The 27,333-nt window shown below is 32.9% G+C and overlaps 1 long non-coding RNA gene across 1 annotated transcript; it reads right to left on the reverse strand.

The window, feature by feature from the left end:
* Positions 1-1,506: 1,506 nt before the first annotated feature.
* Positions 1,507-27,111, reverse strand: LOC309660172. The gene is made up of 2 exons (XR_014263233.1): positions 16,465-27,111; positions 1,507-16,139 (listed from the first exon to the last, which is right to left on the reverse strand). It is a non-coding gene; the product is annotated as an uncharacterized lncRNA (long non-coding RNA).
* Between the last annotated feature and the right edge of the window lie 222 nt (positions 27,112-27,333).

Consider the following 27,333-nt stretch of genomic DNA (forward strand, 5'->3'; position numbering starts at 1 on the left):
CAGATAATCACTTCATAGTTATTTTATTTTATTTTAAATGTGTTCATTCACATGAACTACATTTATTCACCTTGGCTATGTTGCAAACAAAATTGGAAGTGAAATGGAAAACAGTAAATACTTCTCCAGCTGTGAAAGATAATACAAAAGAGTGGCTCGTACAGGAAGACAGGATCATCACATCCTGAAGAAAGAAAAGAAGAGACATCCATATTGAACCAGGTGAGAAGTCTAGCCAGATTGACAATTTCTTAGTATCTGGGAATTTGAAATGTGTGCCAGTGAATATTGCACATAACATATTCTTTATTCAATATTATTTTCATAAGTAAATTAAGAATGAACTATAAAATATCTATTAATAACAAAAAGAATACACCTAACATATTACCAGTCCTTCTGGAATTACTAATTAAAGTTTCTTATATATGTTGTTTTAGTTAGATTTCTAGAATATATGAACACTTACTGAAAATTTCCCTGTAAGGTTTTAGTACCCAAATACTAATTCTTAAGGAACCCTACTTAGAATAATGTTTCTTAAAATATTCAGCAGAAAAACACAAACAAAAATTTTTAAAAAGCGAAAGAAATATTTTTTTAATTTTTATTTTATACAGGAGTATAGTTGATTTAAAATGTTGTGATAGTTTCAGGTGTACAGCAAAGTGATTCAGTTACCCATATACATATATCTATTCTTTTTCAGATTCCTTTCCCATATAGGTTATCACAGAGTACTGAGTAGAGTTTCCTGTGCTATACAGTAGGTCCTGTTGATTATCTATTTTATATATAGTATAGTGTATATGTTAATCCCAACTTTTCCCCTTTGGTAACCATAAGTTTGTTTTCTAAGTCTGTGAATCTGTTTCTGTTTTATAAATAAGTTCATTTGTATTATTTTTGTATATTCCACATATAAGTGGTATCATGGTATTTGTCTTTCTCTGACTTCACTTAGTGTGATCATCTCTAGGTCCATCCGTGTTGCTGCAAATCAAATTATTTCATTCGTTTTTATAGCGGAGTAGTATTCTATTGTATACATGTACCACATCTTCTTTATCCATTCATCTGTTGATGGGTGTTTAGGTTGCTTTCATGTTTTGGCTATTGTAAATAGCAGTGTGATGAACATTGGGGTGCATGAATCTTTTCGAAGTATGGTTTTCTCCGGATATATGCCCAGTAGTGGGATTGCTGGATTATATGGTAGCTCTAGTTTTAGTTTTCTAAGGAACCTCCATACTGTTCTGCATAGTGGCTGTACCAGTTTACATTCCCACCAACAGTGTAGGAGGTTCCCTTTTCTCTACACTCTCTCTAGCATGTATTACTTGTGTACTTTTTGATGATGGCCATTCTGACTGGTGTGAGGTGGTACCTCATTATAGTTTTGATTTGTATTTCTCTGATAACTAGCAATGGGGAGCATCTTTTCATGTGCTTTTTGGCTGGCTGTATGTCTTCTTTGGAGAAATGTCCTTTTAGATCTTCTGCCCATTTTTTGATTGGGTTATTTATTTATTTATTTATTTTTGATATTGACCTGCAGGAACTGTTTGTATATTTTAGAGATTAATCCCTTGTCAGTTGCACCATTTGCAAATATTTTCTCCCATTCTGTAGATTGTCTTTTCTTTTTGTTTATGGTTTTCTTTGCTGTGCAAAAGCTTTTAAGTTTCATTAGGTTCCATCTGTTTATTTTTGGTTTTATTTTCATTATTCTGGGGGGTTGATCCAAAAAGATATTGCTGTGATTTATGTCAAACAGTGTTCTGCCTGTCTTTTCCTCAAAGAGTTTTATAGTATCCTGCCTTACATTTAGGTCTTTAATCCATTTTGGATTTATTTTTGTGTATGGTGTTAGAGAATGTTCTAATTTCATTCTTTGACATGTAGCTATCCAGATTTCCCAGCACCAGTATTGAAGAGACTGTATTTTCTCTATTGTATATTCTTGTCTCCTTTGTTGTAGATTAATTGACCGTAGGTGCATGGGTTTATTTCTGGGCTTTCTATCCTGTTCTACTGATCAATAAGTCTGTCTTTGTGCCAGTAGCATAATGTTTTGATTAATGTAGCTTTATAACATAGTCTGAAGTCAGGGAGCCTGATTCTTCCAGCTCCGTTTTTTTCTTTCTCAAGATTGCTTTGGCTATTCGGGGTCTTTTGTTTTTCCATACAAATTTTAAGTTTTTTTGTTCTAAATCTGCAAGAATCTAAGAGTATACATTTAAAACGAAGATTTCTAAGTCCTAATACAGGTCAGGGGAATCATGAACTTTTTAGAACTACTGCTACCTGAATAAGGTTTGTTATCTTACTGTGTTGCAAGTTACAGTGATTACATTCCAGGTCCTTCTAGAAATGCAGGGACACTTAGGGAGGAATTAAAGGGGTTGACATTAGACGTGCCCATTTAAGATTGAGTAGGAGTCCATGAGGTGAACAATCCTCTGTGTGGCTCATGTGAAGAACAAAGTTTCTTTTGCTGAATTACAGATTTGATAATACAGTGATGAAAATTTTAATTTGTTTGGATCTGAATTTGCATTTGTAGAAAAAAAGACTGGATTCAGACTGTGAATGGACTGATTTACCAATTTAAAGAATCTAGAATTTATCCCACAAGAAAGTCAAGCGTTTAAGTCCATTATTGTGTTGGTTTTCCTATAACAGTATACGGGCATAATCTTTGTACCATGAAGAGAGACCTGTTAAAGTTCTCTGCTTTCAATTGTAGGTTATACTGAGTGTGTCTTTTGGAATTTTGATTGGGTTGAAATAAACAGAAGAGGAGATCTGAGAACAATGTAAATGAGGCTCTCAAGAGTATTCATGTATCAGATAAGCATCAAATACTCCATGTTGGGCTTCTTGATTCTGAGGTGTTCAGTGCATACACTTGGTGGTGGTTTCTGATCCATAATGGGAATCTTGCCTGAGCATAGCCTTTACAGAGGGAGGGTGACAGGAGCTCATCTGTGGCCTCTGAATCCTTTGCTTGAGGCAGCCTTTGGTCTTTGCTACATTGTGCCTTTTTCCTGCAATAACATCAGATTTTTAAGCATTGTCATTTTAGATCTTATATGTCTTTTTTAACAATTGAACTCTGTCTGACATCTTTAAAGCAAGTATGAATTTTTTAAAAAATAGTCCCTTTCAAAATTATTTCTGTATTTGTCGGTTTTAATTTGGGCTTCAGAATATGAACTTACAATATTACATTTACCAAAAGTAAAATTAAAATGTGTTTTCTTTGAAAATTAATAGAAATTTGGCCTTAGAGTTCAAGTTGTATAGTATGGTGAGAACTTGGAGTATAAGAATTCAAATTTATGAATGGAACATTTATTTATATTTACAAATATATAATTCCTAAAACCTCATTATGAACATTGTCTCCTAACAATTACAGAAACAAATATTGAATCAACAATTATCAAATTTTCATTAATGGTGAATTGAGTTATTCCATAATGCAAAATAAAAAACTTTTTCCAGGAAAATATTCAGGACCATATTAAAACATAGATTACCATTTATGTTGCTAACTGGAATATTATTGTAATGGATGTCTTGCACAATATGTATTTGTTTAAAGATATACCTTAGTCTAGATAGCTTTGAGGGGCATTTGATGAAAGGTATAAAATCAATGTCAAAAATAATGACAGAATCAAGCTGGATTTGAGTTCAATTTATCTTTTCATGATGGCTATAAATAAAGGAATTATTTGATTTGAATTTAAGCTAGCAAAACTTATTGGGGGATGCATATCACATTTTTTATCTTTTAAAGTCTGATATTGAATACTGAGGAAAATGAGGTACACAAAGTATGTAGAATGAAAAGTATCTTGCATAGCAGTGTTTGGTAACAGAGCCTTTACGAAATTCTCCAAGGATCAAGAGAAGTTGAGCAGTGAACACTACATAATTTCACTGATCAAGTGTTTATATTGTTTATGATAGTATTCATAGCTGTAACTAACTCCAAATCTTTAGAGAATTTATTTCTCACCCAAGTTAAGTCTTACAATTCATAGATTAAGACTTTGTCATGTTCTAGGGTCCCAGAGGCCTTCTCTTTCAGCCAAGAGATTGGGAAAGAAAACATGGAGAAAGGATACTTACTAACCACTTTTTCATGGATAAGATACACATCTCTTCTGCTTACACACCAATTGCAAGAACTTGTACTATGACTCCAACTAAGGGAGCTAAAAATGTAATCTCTACTCAGGTTAATTTTTCCCTTTCCACTGCACTGTTGAATGGGATCTGGTGCAGAGTCAATCATCCCTTGGTGTCCGTTTTCGCCACTATACGGCACTAGAAGACTAATAGTGATATTTGGTACCATTGCTATATAGTGTTTTCCACAGTTCCAAGGATGCAGTCCGGTGAAATATTCATGAATAAAAAATAATTTCAATATTGTTTGGAAAATAATCTATGTAATAGTTATCTGCTTAAAAATTTGCTATTCATATTGATACATATCAATTCTAAAAATACATAGCATTTCCAAAACATATAAGTTCTAAAAATTCCCACAGAGAAAAACTTGTTAAAGTTTAAATTTGTATTTTCAAAAAATTATTGCATGTTTATTGATATATAATTACATAAAATAAAATTGCAAGTAGTTAAATGGTTTGTTCTGAAAATTTAGACATAGGCATATACCTGTGAAACCATTACCACAATCAAGATAATGTGCATATCTCTCTTCTCCCCAAAAGTTTCTTCATGCCTCTTTGTAATACCTTCTTCTCTAAACAACTACAGATTAAATTTCTGGCAATATAAATTAATTTGCACATAAAAGAGTTCAATATAAATGGCATCATATAATAAGTAAATTTTTTGTCTTCCTTTTATGCATCATAATTATTTTGAAATACATCCATTTTGTGGTATGTAACAAGAATTCATTTTTGGTTTTTTTGGTGAAGTGTGTGTTCAAATGTTTTCCGAGTTTATTTGTTGGGTAATTCCTTTCTTGTTAACAGAGTTGGAAAGTTCTTTACATGTTCTATATAAAGGTCCTTTATCAGATTTTGATTTGCAAATATTTACTCCCAATCTGTGGTTTGTCCTTTCATTCTCTTATCAGTGTCATTCCCCTTGTTAGTGATATGTTTTTATGATATAATGCCTTGGGACTCACAGCATTTGTGTTCCAGTTGTCATATTGTAACATGTGATTGAGAACTCTTATGACACATGCAAACAGATTTTAACAAATGTGATTAGATTTCACTGCTTTCAGCTCATTATTCATAATATACTACATGTTGTAACTTGCAGTATATTCAAACTAACAACTGGCCATTGGGTAATGTGTTCATCTCTTTAAGAATGATTATGTACAGACCATTTCTAAAGATGGTGTGTAGCGGTTATTGCTCTTTTAAAAGCTCTTATTTCATCAAATACTCATTTAAACAGGTTTCTGTGTAATTTATCATACATGCTGGTATGAAAAATGGTTCAAATTAAATAGAAGTAATAACCATTGAAAATCTGAGCTGGTAAAGTCTTTGGGTTTAGTGAGAAAAAGAAGAAAACAGTTCAGTGCACACTTTTATCTCCTAGTGCTGTTAAAACAAAATTTTTTAAAGCTGCCTATCAATGCTTAATCATAAAACATGCAAAGGAAAAATGAGTTGAAATCAGTTTAGAAGAATGCTTCCATTCTGACACTATTTTAAGACATTTTCTAACTTCTCTTTTCTCTATTCATGTTGAATCACAGGAAAATATTAAAGAACAATTTTTTCTTTTGGAATAGTGTCTTTATTTCTAAGAACTAAAGTACTATTGTAGAAATTTGTTTTCTGGGAAATAAAGCAGAAAAGTAGGTGTGGAATATTTACTCTTTTTGTGAAGTTTGTATTTGTTTTGTTTTTATTTGATAAGAATATGCTGAGATAGAAAATACATATTTTTTTCAAACCTTCCATTTATTTCTAACTAGAGTGATTTGAATGCCCCTCTTTCTCCTGGAAAAGAATATTCAAATAAAATGCTCATGGAAACAACTTGAAATATTTCAGTATTTCCTATATAAAGCTTGAATATTTTCCCTCTTACAGTTGCATTTTCTATTCACATCTGAATCTCCTGCCCAAAGTTTCTTCAAGTTTGTGAAGAAAAGGACAGCAGATCTGAATTCAAATATTCATCTCATGCTCAAGGAATTTTAGATAAAATTTTAGTCTTTTGATCGAAATTATGAATTAAACAACTTTAAAGAACAGTTTTCTAAGCATTAACAAGGCTGTGCTAATTTTGATCTCAAAGTATGATGAATTTATAAATGGTTTATAAATGTAGCATTGGCCTAAGGAAATATCTAAATGTTTTATATTTATAAAATCATCCATATCAGAGTCAGTCTTCTACATTAAGCATTTTTTTTTGTGAGACATGTAAAAAACAATCAATTTCTAATTAGCAAAATCAGCCTCAAATATCATTCAAAGCTATAGAACAATGCAACCTACTTAATCCTTCAGAAATAATTTAGAAAGTACTTTAAATATGTTATACCATCCAAAGGAAAGTTTTATGTTCAAGCATTTTGCACCTGCTTATGTCCCTTTTTTCCAAATGAAAGGTATTGTTATCTCACTATTAATATTTTTGATAATGCAATGCAAAATATTTTGTTAGTGAAATTAAAGTAAGTATGCATTTTGTCGTTAAAACATATGCTGGGTGATATATATAATTTTAATGAATTATACTGAATGATTTCTAATATTATGAGAGGTATGATGTATGTGTATGTGAGTATGGTATATATGTATGCTGTACATATGAGAGAAGAAAAGAGACTGTATTTTGTTTTACAAAAATATACTACATATTTAATATTTACTATAATATAAAAGGGAATAAAGAAAGCTAGATTCTATTTCTAGTTCAGTTACTTCTTGTTTTATTTTGTAATACTCATTCATTTTTAAGATATCTGAGTTATGTGCAATACTTTGAAAAGTGTTTACCTATAAATACATTTTGGCCTTTGGGTAATTTAGTGATGAAGTCAAAAATAAAGATTTTTATAATTAAGAAAACATCTACACAAGAAAAAGTCACATGACTTCACTGCTCTTAAAAGAGAAACCTGGTACCAAACCTAAGAGGAGAGTTATGTAAGGACTGAAAATGAACTCAAGATATGGAAATAAATCACAGATGTTTTGTATTTGTGTTTAGAAACAGTTATAAATGTAAAATGTGTCAGTAGCAAAAACAAATCCTTGAATATTATGAAAAATAGCTGATTTTAATTTGGGGATTATTTATTTAGATACATAAAATACTAACCCCTTTTAAACATGGTTTTCATATGTTTACTTCACTTGGTATTCTTATCCACATGTGAGCTGTGACCATTTAATCATCATGGAGTTAGAGAAATGTGAGCCTCTTGACCTTGTAAATTACTAATTACCATTAAATTGGCCTCAATCAACTTGAGTGTAATTGAAGTAGCATGGCTCTCTGTGTAGGTGAACAGTTTATTGGATGCTTATTTTATTACATCAAGCTGAAAATGTTAAATTATAAGCCAAAGTACTTCCTGAATCAATATGAGACATGTCTCAATTATCAATGGTGAGACTTCTCAAATTGCATTGTTGACTTTTTGTGTGTGTGGTTAGCTAACTATGCATGAGTTAATAGCCAAACAAAAATCAAACCTATTCGGAGTTTTGTCAGTGAATAGCTGTCGGAAATGATGGTTCTCATTTTTTCGAGGACTGGTTGTATTTTTAAAAATTAATTTAAATATCAGTTTTGTGTCATTCAATATCTAATTCTAGATGTACAATAGTTGGGTAGCATTTTATAATAAAACTCATGATTAATGTTTCTACAATGTTAGTATAAATTCAGCATTAGAGAGCTCATCTATTAAAGATTGCTGCAGAATGTGCCAGAATTTTTATTTTAATCTATATCAGTTTAACTGGGAATTGGATTAAATGTCTTATGCTTTAGTATCTTCCATATGTTCAAAGTAGCTTTTATTCACTGTAGAGTTTCATATACTACCTAATCAGTAAGGTATAAAATATAATGATTTTGAAATTAAATGGTTCTCAGAGAAAATACTCATATTTTTAGAATCTTTTTGATATATAATTCACGTATTATGCAACTCACCCAATTAAAGTGTGCAATTAAATGGATTTTCTTTTGGAAAATTACCAGGTTTGTGAAAGCACCATCAAAATTTAATTTTAAAACATCCCCTCCCTGCCAAAAAAGAAGGTGCATAACCACTAGCATTCTCACATTCCATCCCCAACTAATTCCCCCTAGCCTCACCTCTATGGGCCCTAGGGAACCTATAATTTATTTTCTGTCTCTATTGATTTACCTGTTCTGGATATTTCATATAGAATCATATAGTAGATGTTCTTTTGTGACTGGCTTGTTTCTATTAGCATAATGGGTTCAAGATTCATTTATGCTATAACATGTATCAGGACTTCATTTCTTTTTATTGGTGAATAATATTCTAATGTATGAATATACCACTTTGAAATCAGTTCATCAGTTGATTAACCACTGGATTGTGTCAACTTTTTGGCTATCGTAAATAATGTGGCAATGAATTTTGTGTGCAAGTTTTTGCATAGATGTATATTTTCATTTATCTTGTCTATATACCTTAGAGTGGAACTGCTGGTGATTCTATGTTTAAGAAGTTGAGGAACATCCCAGACTATTTGCAAAGGCAACTGCACCACTTCACATTCTACCAGCTCTGTATGAGGTTTCCAGTTTCTCCTCATACTTGTCAAGTTGTAACATTTTTATAATAAAATTAGATTCACAATGCAAGTGACTTTCTTAACTCACACATGTTTCAGCACTACTAAATTTTAGTATAACATCGGCTAAGTTTCCTGATGAATATAAATATTCATAATAAAGAATAGTCATAATGTTATAGATTGTTCCAGTTTATCTTTAAGATAGATAAGATGTATTTGAGGAAGAATAAGGATACATGCACATAGTTGCATTCATTTTTATTCACAACTAGTATTTTGGAAAGGTAAACATGTATATTAAAATTTATTACAAAATGATGAGGTTTTTCTTCCTATGACTCTGATGAAGTTGTGATATCTCTTTCTTCCTATATATAGAGAGAAGTATTTTATGGCAAGAACTGTCTCTTTATTTTAGATCTTGTTTTTTTCTTATGCCAATTATAATAAATAAAAAGATATGTACACAAATTTTGTTGAATTTAAAAACTACTGAATATTAGTGATGAAATTAAATAAGACCAAGGGACATTTTAAGAAACAATTAAGTGCCATTAAAGAAAAAAAAGATAGGAATGGCCAAATGTAAGTTTAAATGTTTATTGCTTTGCTATTTTCTATGGAGAAATGTTTCATGTGTTAGTTTCAAGATTCTTATGTAAATTTTGTATGTAAATAGTAATTTAATCATAAATTCACATAAATCATAATGCCAATGTCATATTTTACATATATCTTGAAAAATTATGTAACAATAAAAATTTTGGTAAGCAAGTATATGCACAAACAATAAAAAAGGGTACATGAGTTAGAAGTTTGTGAAGTAATGTCAGCATTGTCTCTTCTGTTTATGAATATAAACTAAAAAATTGTGATAATGAGAAATAAAAGCACAGATTCTATTTCAGAAAACTAGAACACAAAATAGATTTTTTTTAAAGTTTCAGATAGCAGTGAAAACCAAACAAAATGTGTCAAATGTATGAAGCTGAAAGAAAAATTCCACAACTTCAGATCAGAAAAAGAGCAAGTAAAGTACATATCAGAGCTGTATAGTATACATATAGATGCAAAATCTAAATCCCTTATTTGTAACAGCAAGAATGGAATGTCAAGGCCAACAGCAGGTGCTTCCCTAGATCTAGGTGGAATCACACAGTTATCAAGCCGCATTTGCATGAATTAATATTTCTCAGTGGTTATGAGGCACAAAAGAAATTTTTATTGTGAAAAACTCACAGCTTCTTTATTTGGTAGTGAGATATAACAGTTAAGCAAATGTACTTGGAAAAAAAGTGAGTTTTGGAGAACAGTTACATACTTTGAACACTATTCTGTGTGTTCACTACAGAATAAACTTACTCTATATCACCTTTCCAGAAAACAAAAATACCCATCTTCCTCTAAGAAGAGAAATTAAATAGAAACAAGAAAAATATGCATACGAAAAGAGAGAAAAAATGGAGAATTAACAGAAAATGCAAATGCTAAATAACTAGCTTCCTCCCTCCCTAAATATTCTACTGAGCCAATAAAAACAATTGCTATCTATTTTTCATATTTAAAATCTTAATGGAGAGATTCATGATTTAAGAGAAAGGAAGATGGATGACACATGCCTGAGCAGCGTGCAGGTAAGATGTGGAAGAAATAAACTATTACAAAAATGAAGGAAAATTTTGAAGGGATATAAGGACAAAACGGTGCTGATGAAAACATAGTAAGAGAAATATTTAAAAATAACAGCAAAATGGAAGTATAATAAAGAACAAAATGAAAAGAAATATAGAGAAACAAATGTATATACCTGAAAAGTTGATCCAACATGCCTACAACTGTATTTCCCAAAGAAGAAAAACTTAAATGAAAGAGAACAAATATTTACATATGTGCTACAAGAATTTTTTTTAATTTAAAACAAGTTTTAGAAACATTTGAAAGGCAAAGTGCTTTTCAGAGAAATTCAATTTATAATGACATACACAAAGAAATATCCTATTAAAGTTGTTGGATTTCATTGCAAAGAATACATTTGCAGCAGGCAAAAATGCAGTGTCATTTATTAAGATGTCCATATTTCTCCAGTTGTCCAGGGAAGTGCCAGTCTAGTCCTGTTGTCTCAAGTCCCAGCATTTAACAAACTTTTCATTTTTAATGAATTATTACTGTTACTACTACTATTATTATTATTACTATTAAGAACTGCCTTAAAATAAATGCTGTTCCATAAACCTCCATTTTTGCTTCCAGTTTCTGTTATGGTCTTCCTAATAGTGTATGAAATGTAGGTATAGTGAGTAGGAAGTTCTCACTTCAACAGGTGATTAATACAGGAAGACCAGCTGGAATGACCCATCTCTCTGACTCGTTTCAGATGCATCATAACCGCCATCTCCCTCAGCCCTACATTCGTAGATCTCACTGGCAACACAAAGGGCAGTCAACGGAAGCTAGGAACCGCAAACTCCTTCTGGTCTATGGAAAGCTTGACAGAAGGTACTCCATTCTTTCTTTTCTGTCCGTTTGGTGTGACAGTTGTGCAGTTTAGGTGTGTGTCTTTATTTTCTTGTTTGTTTTCCTGTTTGCTCACTCTTTTATTTTGCAGTCAGCCATTTGTTGTTAGTGAGCTGATAAAGAGAAATGTATATTTATTCCAAAACAAAAAACTGAATTTCCATTGCACAACAAAGTTGTTGGTAAACATGTAACTTGGAACAATATGTTTGTCAGTATTTACCTGTATTACCCGTACTTATCATTGAATGCCATAGTGAGATCACTAACCTCATGAAAATCAGAAGACATGGATGCATCAGCATCTAGTTCAAAAGACCATAGTTATTTAGAAAGGAATGTGACAGAAGATGATGAGTATTGGGAAGGACTTCTATTGCAACTCACACCTCAGAAACAGGTTAAGTAGTTTAGTGCCAATTATGATATGGTTAAAAATAAAAATTGTGCTTGGGACTCAGCATACAGTATTGCTTAGAAAAAGAATGTAAGTATGTTTTAAATACAGAAGGAGTACATGCTATGAAATCAACAATCACTGCTGCTTTTGGAATCCATCATACTCCTACTGGTTTCAAGTGTGTGTGTACACTCTGCAGCATGTAACAGAAATATATTTTCTCACAGTCCTGGAAGCTTGAATTCCAAGATCAAGCTGACAGTAGGATTGGTTTCTGGTGTGGCCTCTCTTGAAACAATCAAGAATATTACACCAGGTGCATCTTAGTCTTACTAGCTAACAAACATTAAAAAAAACAAACCAGGAGGATAATAGTTTCCTTATCACACTGAGTGATAGGTTGCCTCGAGCAAAATTTGACTTAACACACAAGCTAGTTGATTTCATTGAAAGTAAAACACAAATCAGCCAATAAAAAAAAATACATCTGTTAATCACATCTTCCTTCTAAGGTCATTCAGAATTAACTGATTGTTGTGTTTATAGGTTGACCAGGATCACTGACAAATTCTTGTGTGAAATCTGTGGAAGAAGGTGAGGTACTTATGGTTTTTATCATTTTCTGGAGCTTGATAAGAGGTAAGTATGATTTTTACATTTTTTGGAGCTTTTTCTGTCATCATTTGTGTGCTAAATTTAAATTTTAACTATAAAAAACTAAAAAACTATAGAAAATGAATGAACACTATTAGAGATAATTTTCTTCTATTTTATACTAGATAGAACTATAAAAAACTGGAAAATGTATTGTAACTGTCAAATATATTTTAATGAAAAGGTGTGGATAATTTTGTCATAAAAGTCACCTGTTCCAAAGTTAAAGAAATGCTTAGTCAGCATTTTAGAAGGATCATTATGACTTCAAATAATGAGATTTGTAGTTTCTTTAGTTTGTTTATTTTTATTTAATTGAATAAATTGCAAGTTATTTTTATTCTAAACAGACAAATCTCGAGTCTATATTTAAACTAAAATAGAAATACAGTGTGTAATTTCAGTGTAAAACTGGAATTAATAAATTATATATGTTTATTCTTTTCAAGTGATTGATTACCTATGTTCAAAAGACAAAACTATACGTGACGTGTTCAATATTTTATTTCTAAATTTGTATACAGTAATCTTCTGGAAGTGGTATGGAAACATTGACTACTGTCATATTTTCTCTTGTAGTTTTTAATTTTGAATAATTTATATGTTCAAATTTAAATGACAAATTATCAGAGGTTGTATTAAATATATAGTCATTACTGGAATCTAAGCTTATTTTGTTTGGATGTTTCCAACCACCAAAATTAATGATATTTTTGGAAAATGTTATTTATAAATGCAGGCATTTTTTCTTTAAATTGCTACAGACTTTTGATGGTGGCCTCATATAATTTGGGGGTTGATATTATACATACGAATAATTGATCAAATTATTTTTTCTCCAGAACATTTGCATCGTATATCCATTTGTTTCTGTGATTTTTTTTTTTTGTTCAAAGTTTACTTCACATAAAGTTTTTACCCAGTAGACATAGGATTAGGGAAGTTTACAACCTGATAGCTTTGCATACTTGCTAAATTAGTCGTATGATGTTTTACACAGGAAATTGTGTGCGCAAATACCTTGATTAGATTCACATTCTCAGGCTAAGTTCTGAAGATTTTTCATTGAAAAAGTAAATTTACATTTAAATGTACTGATGCTACAGCTGCAAGTTAAATTCCACTTTAGTCCTGTCAACAAAAATGAAACTTAGATATACAAAAGTCTAACCTGATGGAGTGACAATCAGGTATGATGTATATGACTTTGAATTTGATGTTAGTTAATGCTTTCTGAATAGGCAGATAATTATAAGTTACAGACTGAAGGCTTAGGAACTTGAATGCTGTTATATAAACAGTTCAAGATTGAGTTTCCCAAGTTTGTGATGAAAAGCTGCATTTGATTAGTTTGTGAATAAAGTGAAGGTATTGAAGAGAAAGAAAGGAAATAATCGGGAAGGAAGAGAAGGGATGGTGACTAAGATGTGACTGAACTGCAAGATTTCAGATTAATATTCCTGGCAAGTGGCATATTTTCTGTTCCTAAAATATTACAAATTATTTTAAAAGGTTTGCTTTTAAGGGGGTTGCTATATCATCAAACTTTACAGGGAGGGAAAGGCCTCAAATTCTTATTTGCAAAATTGATGAATGCTCATTAAAAAGTGTATTCAACAGTGTACTCTTGTCTGTACTTTGCACACAAGAAAAGATTATGAAAATAAGTAAACCACTGTAATTAGAGAAAAGTCTTTTCCAAAAATTCAGTCAAAAGCAAGTCATTAGAGTGACCGACCATTTGAGAGAAATGGTTTTGTTAAATTTTTAGTCAATGGATTATCTACTCTAGGCATAAAAGAAGACAAATGGCAAAGAACAAAAAGCCAATGATGCCAAAACAAATTACTGAAATAATTTTTGAAATTTGGGCTAAATTCATACAATATATTTTAGTAACTGTGCCTGTAACTTCGTTGCTGTGCTTAGATTTTATGCAAGTTTTTTGGTTACTACTGGTTTTGTTTTCTGAATCAAATGCTCATGTTCTGGTGATTTGAAATACGTTAGAGGAAATGAGACTAGCTTGAGAAGGACTGATAAATGGGGCAGAGGCAATGAAAGCACTCAGGCTTAAAATAATTTTTTTGGTATGATGACTATAGTTATCCAAGTCAAGGTTCAGAGGTCTTGGCTAGAGGAGGTACTAGGGATGCTAAATTGGAGCAGTGAATTAAAGAGAGAAAATATATAATGCCAAGAGATTAGGAGAGGATTTATGAACTGTTCTTAGTTCTTAACTCTATACAAAGCTTCATATAGAGTCAACTGTGTAATATGTGGACTATATTTGGAAATTAACTTCAATCTTGTCTTAAAATTATATACAAAGATGGAGTGTACTTATAAACTTTTATGACTGGGATGTAAATTCTGCCTCTAACCTCAGCACTCAGTACACAATTCACTTGATATCTGGTTATAAGAATGCTTCAGTGTTCACAGTTTTTTTAGTTGACTATTTTCGTGACCTTTGTGATTCTCATTCTCTTTCATGTTATTTAAAACATTTTTCCACTGTAAAAGCTGTTTTGTTACTTTCTTTGTACATGTGATACTTTTAAAAATATGTAATTATGTGTCTGGGTAGGATTCTTTTTCCTTCCATTCTATTTTTTTCAAATATTGAGAAAAACCCTATTTCACCCTATAAATTTATTGAATCAAGCTACAAATTAAGATAAACAAAGTAAAGATATTTTTAAACAGAGAAAAATATTTTAAGTCTACATAAATGCAGATATTTTTAGCATATTTGTGAGAATATATCCATAACTTTGGGAAATAAACAGGAAAAATATATAATTAGTTTAGAAAATGAAGACTCCAACCCCAGGGAGCTGTCCATGTAGGTTCCATGGAGAGAGAAGTGCAGCAGGGCTGGGACGCTACTGTCTGTGGTGAGCCGCAGAATGGAGAGTTCGGAGGTGGTCTTCTGGCAAGAAGCAGCATTCCTAGAAAACACAGGATGAGTCAGAAATGATAAATTTTCAAAGCATATTAGTAGCAAATAGTGGGGGAAAACATTCAGATTTTTTAAGTAATGTTAGAAAATTATAATTTGTGTAAGCACCTCGTGCTAACCGATTGCACAGCTGGAGCTCCTAGAAAATTATAATTTGAATGGTACAAGAATAAGTGTTTGTTTCTGAGCAAAACAGGGGATGAAATTTTAAAAGGAGGATAAATAAGGTAGACAGTAAAAATGCAATATGGAAATAAAATACACTGTGTGAATAAAGTACACTACTGAGGCTGAAGAAAATTGAGCCAGAAAATAAAGTCCTCCCCAAATAAACAGATAATACATGAAGATGAGAATAGGCAAAATATAACGTAGATAGGGGATAAAAATGAGTTACTTGACTACTTGTACTGCATATTTTTCAAGAAAGAAAAGCAGAACAACAATTAATGTATAATGGAAGAGGAATTATCCGAGAAAAATGAAACCCAGTGAATGCAAATTGAAAATCTTAACTATTATCATGGAAAAAAGTTCATATTTTTCTTTTGTGGAAAAACCAAACCAAATAAACCCTAGAATAAACAAACTTAATAATGAAGATAAAGAAAATATTAACTATTTCTGTAAAAACCTGTAAAGTAAAACTCAGCAGATATATATAAGAAGCTAACTTTGTTTGATTTCTCTCTATAAAACCAATTTCCTGAGCACAATAGGATTATAAAATAACTTAGTTAAAAAAAGAACCACACACATTCCAGTTGGTATTAAATGTCAAAAAATTCCTCAAGGGCTTCCCTGGTGGCGCAGTGGTTGAGAGTCTGCCTGCCGATGCAGGGGACACGGGTTCGAGCCCTGGTCTGGGAGGATCCCACATGCCGCGGAGCGACTAGGCCCGTGAGCCACAATTGCTGAGCCTGCCCGTCTGGAGCCTGTGCTCCGCAACGGGAGAGGCCGCGATAGTGAGAGGCCCGCGCACCGCGATGAAGAGTGGCCCCCACTTGCCGCAACTAGAGAAAGCCCTCGCGCAGAAACGAAGACCCAACACAGCCATGAATGAATGAATAAATAAATAAATGAATAAATAAAAATTAAAAAAAAAAAAAATTCCTCAAAACTAAGAAACATTAATATAAATAATACAGACCTAATAGTTTTCCTCCAAAATGTTACTAATGCATATATGCATTAGTGTAATAGACTTTATGCCCTGCATTTTCTTTTGTAGAGTGACTTGCCAGTCTTTTCAATATACCAAGAGACTGAGCATTGTGTGATAAAAAGACAACCTAGTTGAAGCAGAAATACACTGTGACTATGAGAAACCCACATGGCTCTAATCACATTCTCCATGTACTAACTACCGCATTCTTATGTATCATCTGTAAAAAAAAAAAAGTTAAATTGGTGAGCTATTGTCTTTATCAAACTATATTTGATGCCATATTCAAAGTAAAGCTTTATTCTTTTATTATAATTGATAATCTGCTAGTCACATTGTATTATATGGCTCAAAGTGAATAATGTATAAACTGAGACTTGATTCTCTTAGTATGATATAATTATCATTTCTTGATCATTATACGGCCTGACTAAGCAAATTCTTTGACAATCCATCTAGATTGAGCTATTATTATATACTGATAAATCAATCTTGTGCACATCTCTGATTGCTTTCTATGGATTTATTTCTAAATATGTAATTTCCAAATAGAAGAGAAATGATTTAATAATCTTCTCAAACCCAAAGCCTAGAAACAAATATTATATAATATTGATAAAAGCAGTAATCTTGGTTTTTACATCAATCTAATGTTTTTTCAGTAAATTATATGCCTGATTTAAAATGGCTATGAAATAGCATGTTACTGACTAGAGATCATTACTACTGATCAAGTTATATAAAAAAAAAACTCAGTGGTGATCTTAAATGTCCTAATAAAAATAAAATTTTTTAAAGAATTAGAGTGAAAGTCTTTTAAAAATGTTAATAGTTTGGGGATTTTGGCTTATGAATTTTTTCTGTACATTTAAACATTATCATAGTTCCTACAGTTTCAACAACCAACTTGTATTAATGTTGTTTTCTGGAATAAATGTCTAAAATAATTGTCATTCAATATTAGTGATATTATTGATCCTTAAATTTCTAAATTAAATAGTTTTTCAAATTAACCACTTTTGTACATTTCAACGTGGCCTGATATATTTAGCTTGACTTCAGGGAAACTAGGACGATAACATGCAGATATTAAATGCCTAGAATGAACAGAGAATCTGAAATTATGAAAGACTGTGTCTCACATATCAAAGTATGTTAAAAATTGAAAAAAAGAAACATTCTTTTCAGAGATACAGAGATAAAATAGTTTATTTGGAGATGTACCACCCTGGTAAAAGCTCAGTTTTAAAGATGAGATGAACATTCAGACAGAACTTCACTAACTGCTACCTATTCTTCAAAGATATTGGAATCTATGCATTTGGAACTATTAGCCAAACAATAATTTCTTTAACTATATGACATCATTTGGTCCCAGAATTCCTGACAGAGATTTCTTAAATGAGGAGTTTGCACTTGAGCAAAGAAATGATGAGTGGGAATGATGGTACTAATGTAGTATGTGAATCTCACAAATTCACTTTGCTTCCCTTAACCTAGACTTAATGTTAGGCATTGTAAAGTCCCTTTCTATTGCTGAAGTACAATAGTAGACATTTAGTTTAATCAAATACTCAGTTATTTTACTCTGTCTGTATAGATTAACTCACTTTGATTATGCCAGTCATCCCTAGAGAAGCCAGTCCTCTGGAAATGTATACTTAAAAAAAAACAACAAAAAAAAACTAGTTGCTTTGAAAACTTCTTATTTTTTATCTGGTGTTCATGCTAAGTTCTCAATATTTTTAACTGAACTTATTTTTTGCAACGAGCACATACTTTAGAGCTATGACTACCTCCCTGGCATCAAAAGCTTAAGTAACAAGTAATAGTGGTCGAGTTGCAGAAGCAGAAAATGAACATAGAGCAGCTAAAGCATTAACATAAGCTTCGGGTAGGAGCTGTACGTGTTCAAGTTGAATTACTTGTATCATGACTCACAACAGAAGGATAAATTCTACCTGCATTTTCACAGAGATCAGCAATGTTAATACATGACCTGATATTGGAAAGAGGCTGTAGTCCTCAAGAAAAGGAAGCAAGCACAAGAAATTGAGGGAGTTAACCAGTAAAGAAAAGGGGATATTTCACTTCTAGCTTGGATTTGAGCAATTAATAAAAGGAAAATAATGAAGAGAAATTTACCAAAATTGGGAAACATGAAGAGCATGTCTGTTTGATTATTTTCAACCAGGATGGGAATCTTATTACAGTCACCTTTTCAAACTCTTCATTTCCTCTAATCTAAAGAAATTTAGACAATTCTTTCTCTCTCCCTTCCTTTACTGCCAGTCATACTGTTTCAGTCACACTTAACAAAGGGGTGGGGTATTAGTATAACTTAGATGTGCTTAGCTGGTAAATATATTAAGATTTATTCATTAAGTGGTAAAATCGGAACATAAACTCTGTTATGAAATAAAAGATGTTAAATAGGAAAAATCTTAAGGTATTACATTTCCAAGCTGAAATTTCCTCTGAAATTTTTTGTATCAGAAATAGAATTTTCATAAAGCAACAGTATGTATATGCATGGGTCATTTCTGATTCTACATGTAAAAAGCAAATAAAATATTTTCAAGGTAGAAAATGTATAAAGTAAATTAACAAATAATGCTAGTACCAATACAAATAAATAGCCATGCTTTGATTTAAATTACTAATATTCTTCACAGTGACTGATTACTTATTTATTTTCCCTTTCACACAGCTCACCCTATCGGCATTGTAAATAGCTTCTTTGACTGTACAGCAACTAAATTGTGCTTTCCTAATGCCTTCATCTCATGGGCATAATCTGTAAGAGTCTCGGCCATCATCATCCCTACCACATTTATTTTTCCTTAAAAGGGTATCATACAAGGGTCATATACCTTTTAAAATTTTTTCTTTCACTACTGTCATAGACTGAATTGTGTCTCCTTCAGACTTACATGTCAAAGCTTTAACCCCCAATGTGACTGTATTTGGAGATAAGGCCTTTAAGGAGGTAATTAATGAGGTCATAAGAGTAGGGCCCTAATCTGATAGAAATGGTGTCCTTATAAGAAGAGGAAGAGACACCGGAGATCTCTTTCTCTCCCCATTCTGGAACAGAGGAAAGGCCATGTGAGGACAAAGTGAGAAGGCTGTCATTTGCAAGTTGGAGAGGCCACACTAGAAACCATCCCTGCTGGCACCTTCGTCTTGGACTTTGAGACTCTAGAACTCATAGTTATGAATTCACTTAATGTTTATTCATTATTCCTATAATTTGAGAGAAAACAAAATTTCACTAAAATTCAAGAAATTACCTATAACTCTTTATGTGTTAGGACAATGCATATAGTTCAATACTTTACCTTAGTATGTTTAAACTTAAACAATGCTGAATAATTATAAACATTGCATAATTATCAACATACCATGACATTTTCAGAACTTTTTATTTTTTTGAAGATTTTTTTTTTTTCTTAATTTATATTTGTTTTTGGCTGTGTTGGGTCTTCGTTTCTGTGCTAGGGCTTTCTCTAGTTGTGGCAAGCGGGGACCACTCTTCATCGTGGTGCGCGGGCCTCTCACTGTCGTGGCCTATCTTGTTGCGGAGCACAAGCTCCAGAGGCACAGGCTCAGCAGTTGTGACTCACGGACCCCGCTGCTCCACGGCATGTGGGATCTTCCCAGACCAGGGCTCGAACCTGTGTCCCCTGCACTGGCAGGCAGATTCTCAACCGCTGTGCCACCGGGGAAGCCCCAGAACGTTTAAATGTATTATGTATGTTTATGTTCACCAAGATACTTAGTTCAGTGCTTTTAGCATGGCCTATTTCTTTCTTCCCTTCTCTTCCTTTTGGAATTAATGTTTTCTTACACCTTTCTGATTTATATACCCTCAGACATTATTGAAAAAGCCCAACTGTGTAAATCATCCAGGAGTGTGACAGTGTGCTTTACATAGTAGTATTCTCCAGTGTGACTCTCTCATGTATTTCACACAGTAGGTGCTCAATAACTATTGATTAAATGCAGATAATTTGGGACCTATAAATTAGGTACAAATCTATTTCATGCTTCCCACTTGAATGGAAAAGATTAGGGTATATTTCAAACAAGGCAGGTCAATTCCTTGTGTTCATTTGTAATCTCTTTGAAGTTAATAGACCCCATAAGTCACTCTCTGGGAGAAAGTAACTCAGTTGAGAAGACATCTTAACTCTTTCTGTACACAGTGGAACCATTTGTGCTTTGGAGATTGGGTTACTACCACAAGTTGCTTAGGCGCTGGTGATCATAAGGTTTATTAAGGAAGTTTAGGACACTGAACTGATGCTTGAATAAACAATATTTCATGTTGCTCTACAGTATAAGAGAAAATAAAAGGGCCAATATTATACCAATAAACCGACATTAGTATTGAGACAAGTCTCAATTTTAAAAGAACTTATGTGTCAAACCATGATTTTCTCACACTACGTTTTAGAGTATATGAACTGGTTTAAAGACAAAGCAGAAGATATATAAAATGTCCTTTGTTTATTATTTAAGAAAAATATGGGCTTCTAATGAAGTAAGACAGAAACCCAGGATATGATAAATGACCCCTCCCCCCGTAACACACACACATACACATACACACAGAGGAGTCTGTTTCAGAACAGGTAAGATACTATTGGAATGCACGTTTTAAAAAATGGAGAACAGTATGGAGGTTCCTTAGAAAAACTAAAAATAGAACTACCATATGACCCAGCAATCCCACTACTGGGCATATACCCTGAGAAAACCATAATTCAAAAAGAGACATGTACCACAGTGTTCATTGCAGCACTATTTACAATAGCCAGGACATGGAAGCAACCTAGGTGTCCTTCGACAGATGAATGGATCAAGAAGATGTGGCACATATATACAATGGAATATTACTCATCCATTAAAAGAAATGAAATTGAGGTTTTGTGGTGAGGTGGATGGACCTAGAGCCTGTCATACAGAGTGAAGTAAGTCAGAAAGAGAAAAACAAATACCGTATGCTAACACATATATATGGAATCTAAAAAAAAAAAAGTTCTGATGAACCTAGGAGCAGGACAGGAATAAAGATGCAGACGTAGAGAATGGACTTGAGGACACGGGGAGGGGGAAGGGTAAGCTGGGATGAAGTGAGAGAGTAGCACTGACATATATACACTACCAAATGTAAAATAGATAGCTAGTTGGAAGCAGCTGCATAGCACAGGAAGATCAGCTTGGTGCTTTGTGACCACCTAGAGGGGTGGGATAGGGAGGGTGGGAGGGAGATGCAAGAGGGAGTGGATATGGGGATATATGTATACATATAGCTGATTCACTTTGTTATACAGCAGAAACTAACACAACATTGTAAAGCAGTTATACTACAATAAAGATGTTATTAAAAAAAAAATAAGGGGACAAAGGTAAAAATTTACTCTTCTGTTTCCAAAACACTGAAATTTCACTTTCTTCCTTAAGAAAATTTCATTGCATGTAGAAAACATAGAGCTCAGTAAGGGTGAAGCATACACACATCATATTGCATCTGCATAAGTAGGCAAAATGAAAGAAAAATTCTACAGTTTGTTTGTTTTTTTGTAATGTTAATGCCATATTCTTAGTCTTGTAAACTAAAATAAATAAAAGCATATGGACATTATCCCTCAAGTACTGATGCTGATTTAAAGTTAATATAAAAACATCTATTGCTATTTTAAGCCCACATGATAGCAACAGAATTTGGTTTTCTTCTTAAGTGTTAGGGAATAAAATTCCACATGACTTTCTTTCTCATGTTTTCTCTCTCTCTCTCTCCCTCTCTCTCTCTTTCTCTCCCTCCCCCTCTCCCTCCCTCTTTTAGGTTAATGACCATGGGAAAATAAGAGGTTGTACATTTTAGGAGTCAAGATACAAAAGTCAATTTTTCACCATACCCCTAGTTATGTGTTTAAACCTTAGCAAGGTAATATAACTGTGATTTGGGGTTTCCTCATACATAAAATTAAAAGATTTCATAGAGACTCAATTCTATGACATTCAATCCATCAGCCTCTCCCTATATACATTTTCCTCCTTATTTATTACAGATTCCATGATTTCTCAGTTTAATAATTCCCTACAACTAACCTCATCCCCCTTAATTTCCTTTCCTTTTGTCACGTTTGCCGGTGAATCACCAGCTCAGGATGAATCCAACCATTTGTGTTCTCCATATACACATAGCAGGGAGCTGTAAAAATGTATAATTTAATTAAGATTTTTGATCAATTCCTATGTATTAGGTACCTTTCAAGGCTCTGGAGAGACAGAAAATAACAAAAGATCCCTGATTATATTCTAATTAGGGAGACACATAATAAATGAGACAAATTAGGAAATTTTATGGTAATTAAATAGAAGTAAGTGCTAAGAAAAAAAAGATAAAGCAAGGAAAGAAAATAGAGTTTGGGAGTGTGTTAAAGAAGACTTCATGAGAAGACAAACTTTGAGTAAGACCTGAAGGAAGATCTAATGGAAGTGAGGATGTGTGCTTTATAGATCTATGTAGGAAGAGCATTACTAGCAGAGGAAACAGGAAGTGCAAAATCTCGAGGCAAAAACAGGCCTGGCGTGTTTTCAAGTTGCAAGAATGGTTAAGTGTATTTAGATAAGGGAGCAAGGGAAAGTGTTATATGTGCTTCAAGTCAGGGCAGTACTAGGATACAAGGACCTTGGAGGTATATAAGAACAACCCCCCCCCCCCACACACACACACATGGCTCATGTGATGTGATTTTAGGGGCTAGCAGGCTGAAATTTGTAGGGCAAGCCAACAGGCTGGAAACTCAGGCATGAATTATATAAAATGGACCAGTGATCCCTAGATATAGGCCCGTAAGTTTACATTTCCACAGATGGCTAGGAATGTTAGCCCTGAGATTTCAAAAGGCCATTCCACCATTCCATCAATCTTTCTGCTTCAGGATGATGAGCAACATGGTGAGACCCGTGAATCCCACTAGCATGGGCCCATTGCCACATTTCTTTTGCTGTGAAGTGAGTTCTTTGATCTGAAGCAATGCTTTGTGGAACTCTCTGACAGTGGACAATGCATTCTGTATGCAAATGAATGGCAGCCTTGGCAGAAACATTACATGTAGGGAAGGCAAATCTGTACCCAGAGTACATGTCTATTCCATGATGGAAGTGATCCAATGTAATCAACCTGCACATCTGGTAGCTGGCTCACTCCCCTGGGGAATGGTGTCATAATGGGTACTCAGTGTTGGTCTCTGCTGCTGCCTGATTGGGCATTCAGCAGGGGCTATATCAGCTCAGCCTTGATGAATGGAAGTCTATGTTGCTGAACCCATGCAGAACCTACCACCACGACTGTTTTTTCATGAGCCCATTGGACAATAACAGGAGTGGCTGGGGAAAGAGGCTGACTGATATCCAAAGAATGGGTCACCCTATTTGCTTGATTATTAAAATAAAGTATAAAATCCAATACTAAACAGATACAAGTTCTCTGTAAGTTGTTTATATTCAAACTACTAAAAATACCTTGTCTTTAATGCATATAGGATCAAGATTGCTTTCTTGTTATCAAATTTTTTTATCTCATAAGGTGTTGCCTTATATTTTGAAAATATTTTCAGCATTAGACAAACTGTTGACTGGTAATATATTTAACATGGGTTTTTATTAATTTCTAAAGCCAGCCAATATGTAGGAATGCACTTATTTTTATTATCTTTAAAAGATTTTTGTCATTCATAAATATAATTAGGGATAAAAATTAAGAAAAAAGCCTGTAGCTAGCCTGGGTTTTCTAAATTCAGCTTTCTGTCTACTAATCTGTGTGTCTATTCTTAAGTGATGGCTAAATATTCCTCTTATATTTAGCTGAATGCCGCCTCAATGATATTTTCTTTATGAAAGAATCCACGTAATTAGACTTATTCTATGTCATAATCTATCTTATTAATCAACATGTCTGTAGGCTCCTACAAAAATTCTTTTTTGTTTTGTAATTAATTGAGTCCTTTTTTGAGGGAAGGAGGATATGGGATAGCAAATACGTAGTTAAGTGAATAATGTCTGTACTCTGTTATAGATTACAACATTGTTTAGATGTATCTATTAAATTGAGGGGTTTTTTTGTTTGTATTGTTCAAGTCTCAGCTTTATTATACATAATACTGCAAACATTTATTATAGCCTAATATGTACCCCAAACATATGATAACTTAACAGACCTAACTGATTAAGGTATGTGTGGGAGGAAATAGGGAAATCAAAAGTATCTCATGTTTTTGCTTGACTACCGGTTGGTTATGGGGTAGAGGTTATTGTGAGAAAGACTGAGGGAACAGCAAGGGAGATGTGTGTGTGTGTGTGTGTGTGTGTGTGTGTGTGTGTGTGTAAGGCAGTGCACAGGAATACACTTTTCTGATTTTGGCATGTAAACTTTATGTGATTGTCAAGTTGTATATTCATTGTCTAGACATAGGAAATAAAGTCAAGGCTGAGGCAACCATTTGGGCAAAGATTTGCATATGTAGGATGGTAGATGGCCTTTTAAATCCATGAGACTAGATGGGATACCTTAAAGATAATTTATAGATAGAGAACATAAAGAGGTCTCATACAACCACATTCAGAGGTTCCAGAGGAAAGGGGGAGTCGTGAGGAGAGTAATGATATTCCAGTCAAGTTGGAGCCTGGGATGGCCCAATGGGCAAGGAAGAGTGTGTTTCCATAAGGATGGCGGGAGCACCCAGGCCAAATATTGCAGAGACGAGGAGGCAGACAAGAACAGAGAAATGGCCTTTATATTTTGCAATATGAAGGTCATTTTTGCCTTTGACAAGGGGAGATCAATCATAATGAGAAGAAAAAAACATACTTGAAATATTTTAAGAAGAGAATATGTGGATAGGTTGTATATAAGGATGACCATATAAAATTTAGTCTCAAAAATAGGAAATGAAATAGAACAAAAATAGACCAGTAATCCAGGGAGGGTATTAGGACAATAGTATTTTTTCAGAAATTCTCAGAGACAAAGTTTGGGTTAACATTTATTTGTCCCCAGGATTCCTGATTTCGCTTAATTTAGGGAGCTGGTGTTTCATAATTCCATACTGTTTTCATTGCTCAACATTCTTTTTCATTCGGCGATTTAGCTGTTTCAATAGTAAGGATTGTTCAGGTCTTCTAATCTCATCCATAGTTTGCTTCCTTATGTAAAGTTTTATTGGAACCCAGCCACTCATTCCTTTAAGTATTGTCCATGCCTGCTTTCATTCTACAACAGCAGAATTGAGAAGTTGTAACAGAGACCTTACACAACCCACAAAACCTACAATACCAGATAGCTCTTTGTACAAAAAGGTTCCCAGTCTCTCAACAACGTATTCAGCTCCTGTAAATTAAGTCCTCCCTTTTACTTCATTCTTTTTTGTCACTATATTATTAGTATATCTTTTTTTCTTTTTAAAATTGTTAGTAGTATATCTGTTATAAATAGCATATAGCATATGACAGGATTAGGGTCATTTTCTTATCTAATCTGACAAAATCTACTTGTCACTAGGTAATTTATTTCATTTACGTATTTTATTGTTATGCACATACATGAATACAGGTCTGCCAACATTTTTTATACCTCTGCTTTGTTTTCACCTCATTTATTGTCTTCTTTTCATTGAATGTTTTATTGTTCCATTGTTTTTCCTTTCACTGATCTAAAAGACAGATAATATATTTTTGTTCCTATAGTGTACATCCATGAGATATTAACATGTAATCTTTAACTAACAAAGTTAAAAATGTATCAATATCTGTATTATCTGTTTCACAAGTACAAGGCCTTTAGAATACTCTAATAACTGGTTTAACCTCCTTTCACTTACATTCAGATATTTTCCATCATTTTAGGTATAGTACTGTAACCCAGAGCATAATAGGATTATTGCTAAAAAAGATAACTCTCAAATATTGAATAATATTTCTTCACTGCAAATCCTAGCTGAAAAATTCCCTCTGGGGATTTAATTTGTTTATAAACAATTATTTCAGGTGGTTGTGCCAAGTGAGGACATGTTTAATTTATTTGTTCATTCAATGCAAGTATCTTGCCAATATATGAAATATCCAGAAGACCCATCGTGGAGAATTGTATTCGTTTCTAATGTATTGAACCACTTTTTAAATAAATCTGATGGTGATTTATATTTACTTATACCATTGTGTTGAATCATATTGATTACAAGGACCCAAATGTAAGGTACTAGTTATTCTGACAAAAGTAAAAACATATCTAAAGTTAAAATTATTTGCCAGTTTTTACTGAGACCCTGTTATCCAAGACAAATTTAAATCTAAATCTAAAATTATTAAAATAACTTTTTCACCTGAATTTCTGAATATAATGATTGATAACAGTTTCTGAAATTATATGAAATGAAATATGTGGACACCAAATTAAGCATTTTACATTCTGCTTCTTGTCATCATTCAACTGATGGTTATTGAATTTCTATGGCAATGTTACTCTGAGACACAAGAAATAATGTCTGAGTTAAGAAACAGACACAGACACATATGTGCACACACATAAAAATCTATTCTGTATCTCTGAGGAACAAGAACAAAGGAGAAGTTTAAAGTGACAGAACAAGACACTGTGGTCAGTTCTTTTGATTTATGAGTTTTTGTTATCTCAGAGAGTTTCTCTTCAGAACTAGAAATGTAAAATCAAAAATTCCATGGAAAGAAGATGAAAGGAAAATGATTAACTGCTGAACAAAAAAGTGGAAATAAATTTAAGCAGCCTGTTACTAGTATT

The sequence above is a fragment of the Balaenoptera physalus genome (genome assembly GCF_965194825.1).
Source record: "Balaenoptera physalus genome assembly, chromosome: 4".
NCBI lineage: Eukaryota > Metazoa > Chordata > Mammalia > Artiodactyla > Balaenopteridae > Balaenoptera > Balaenoptera physalus.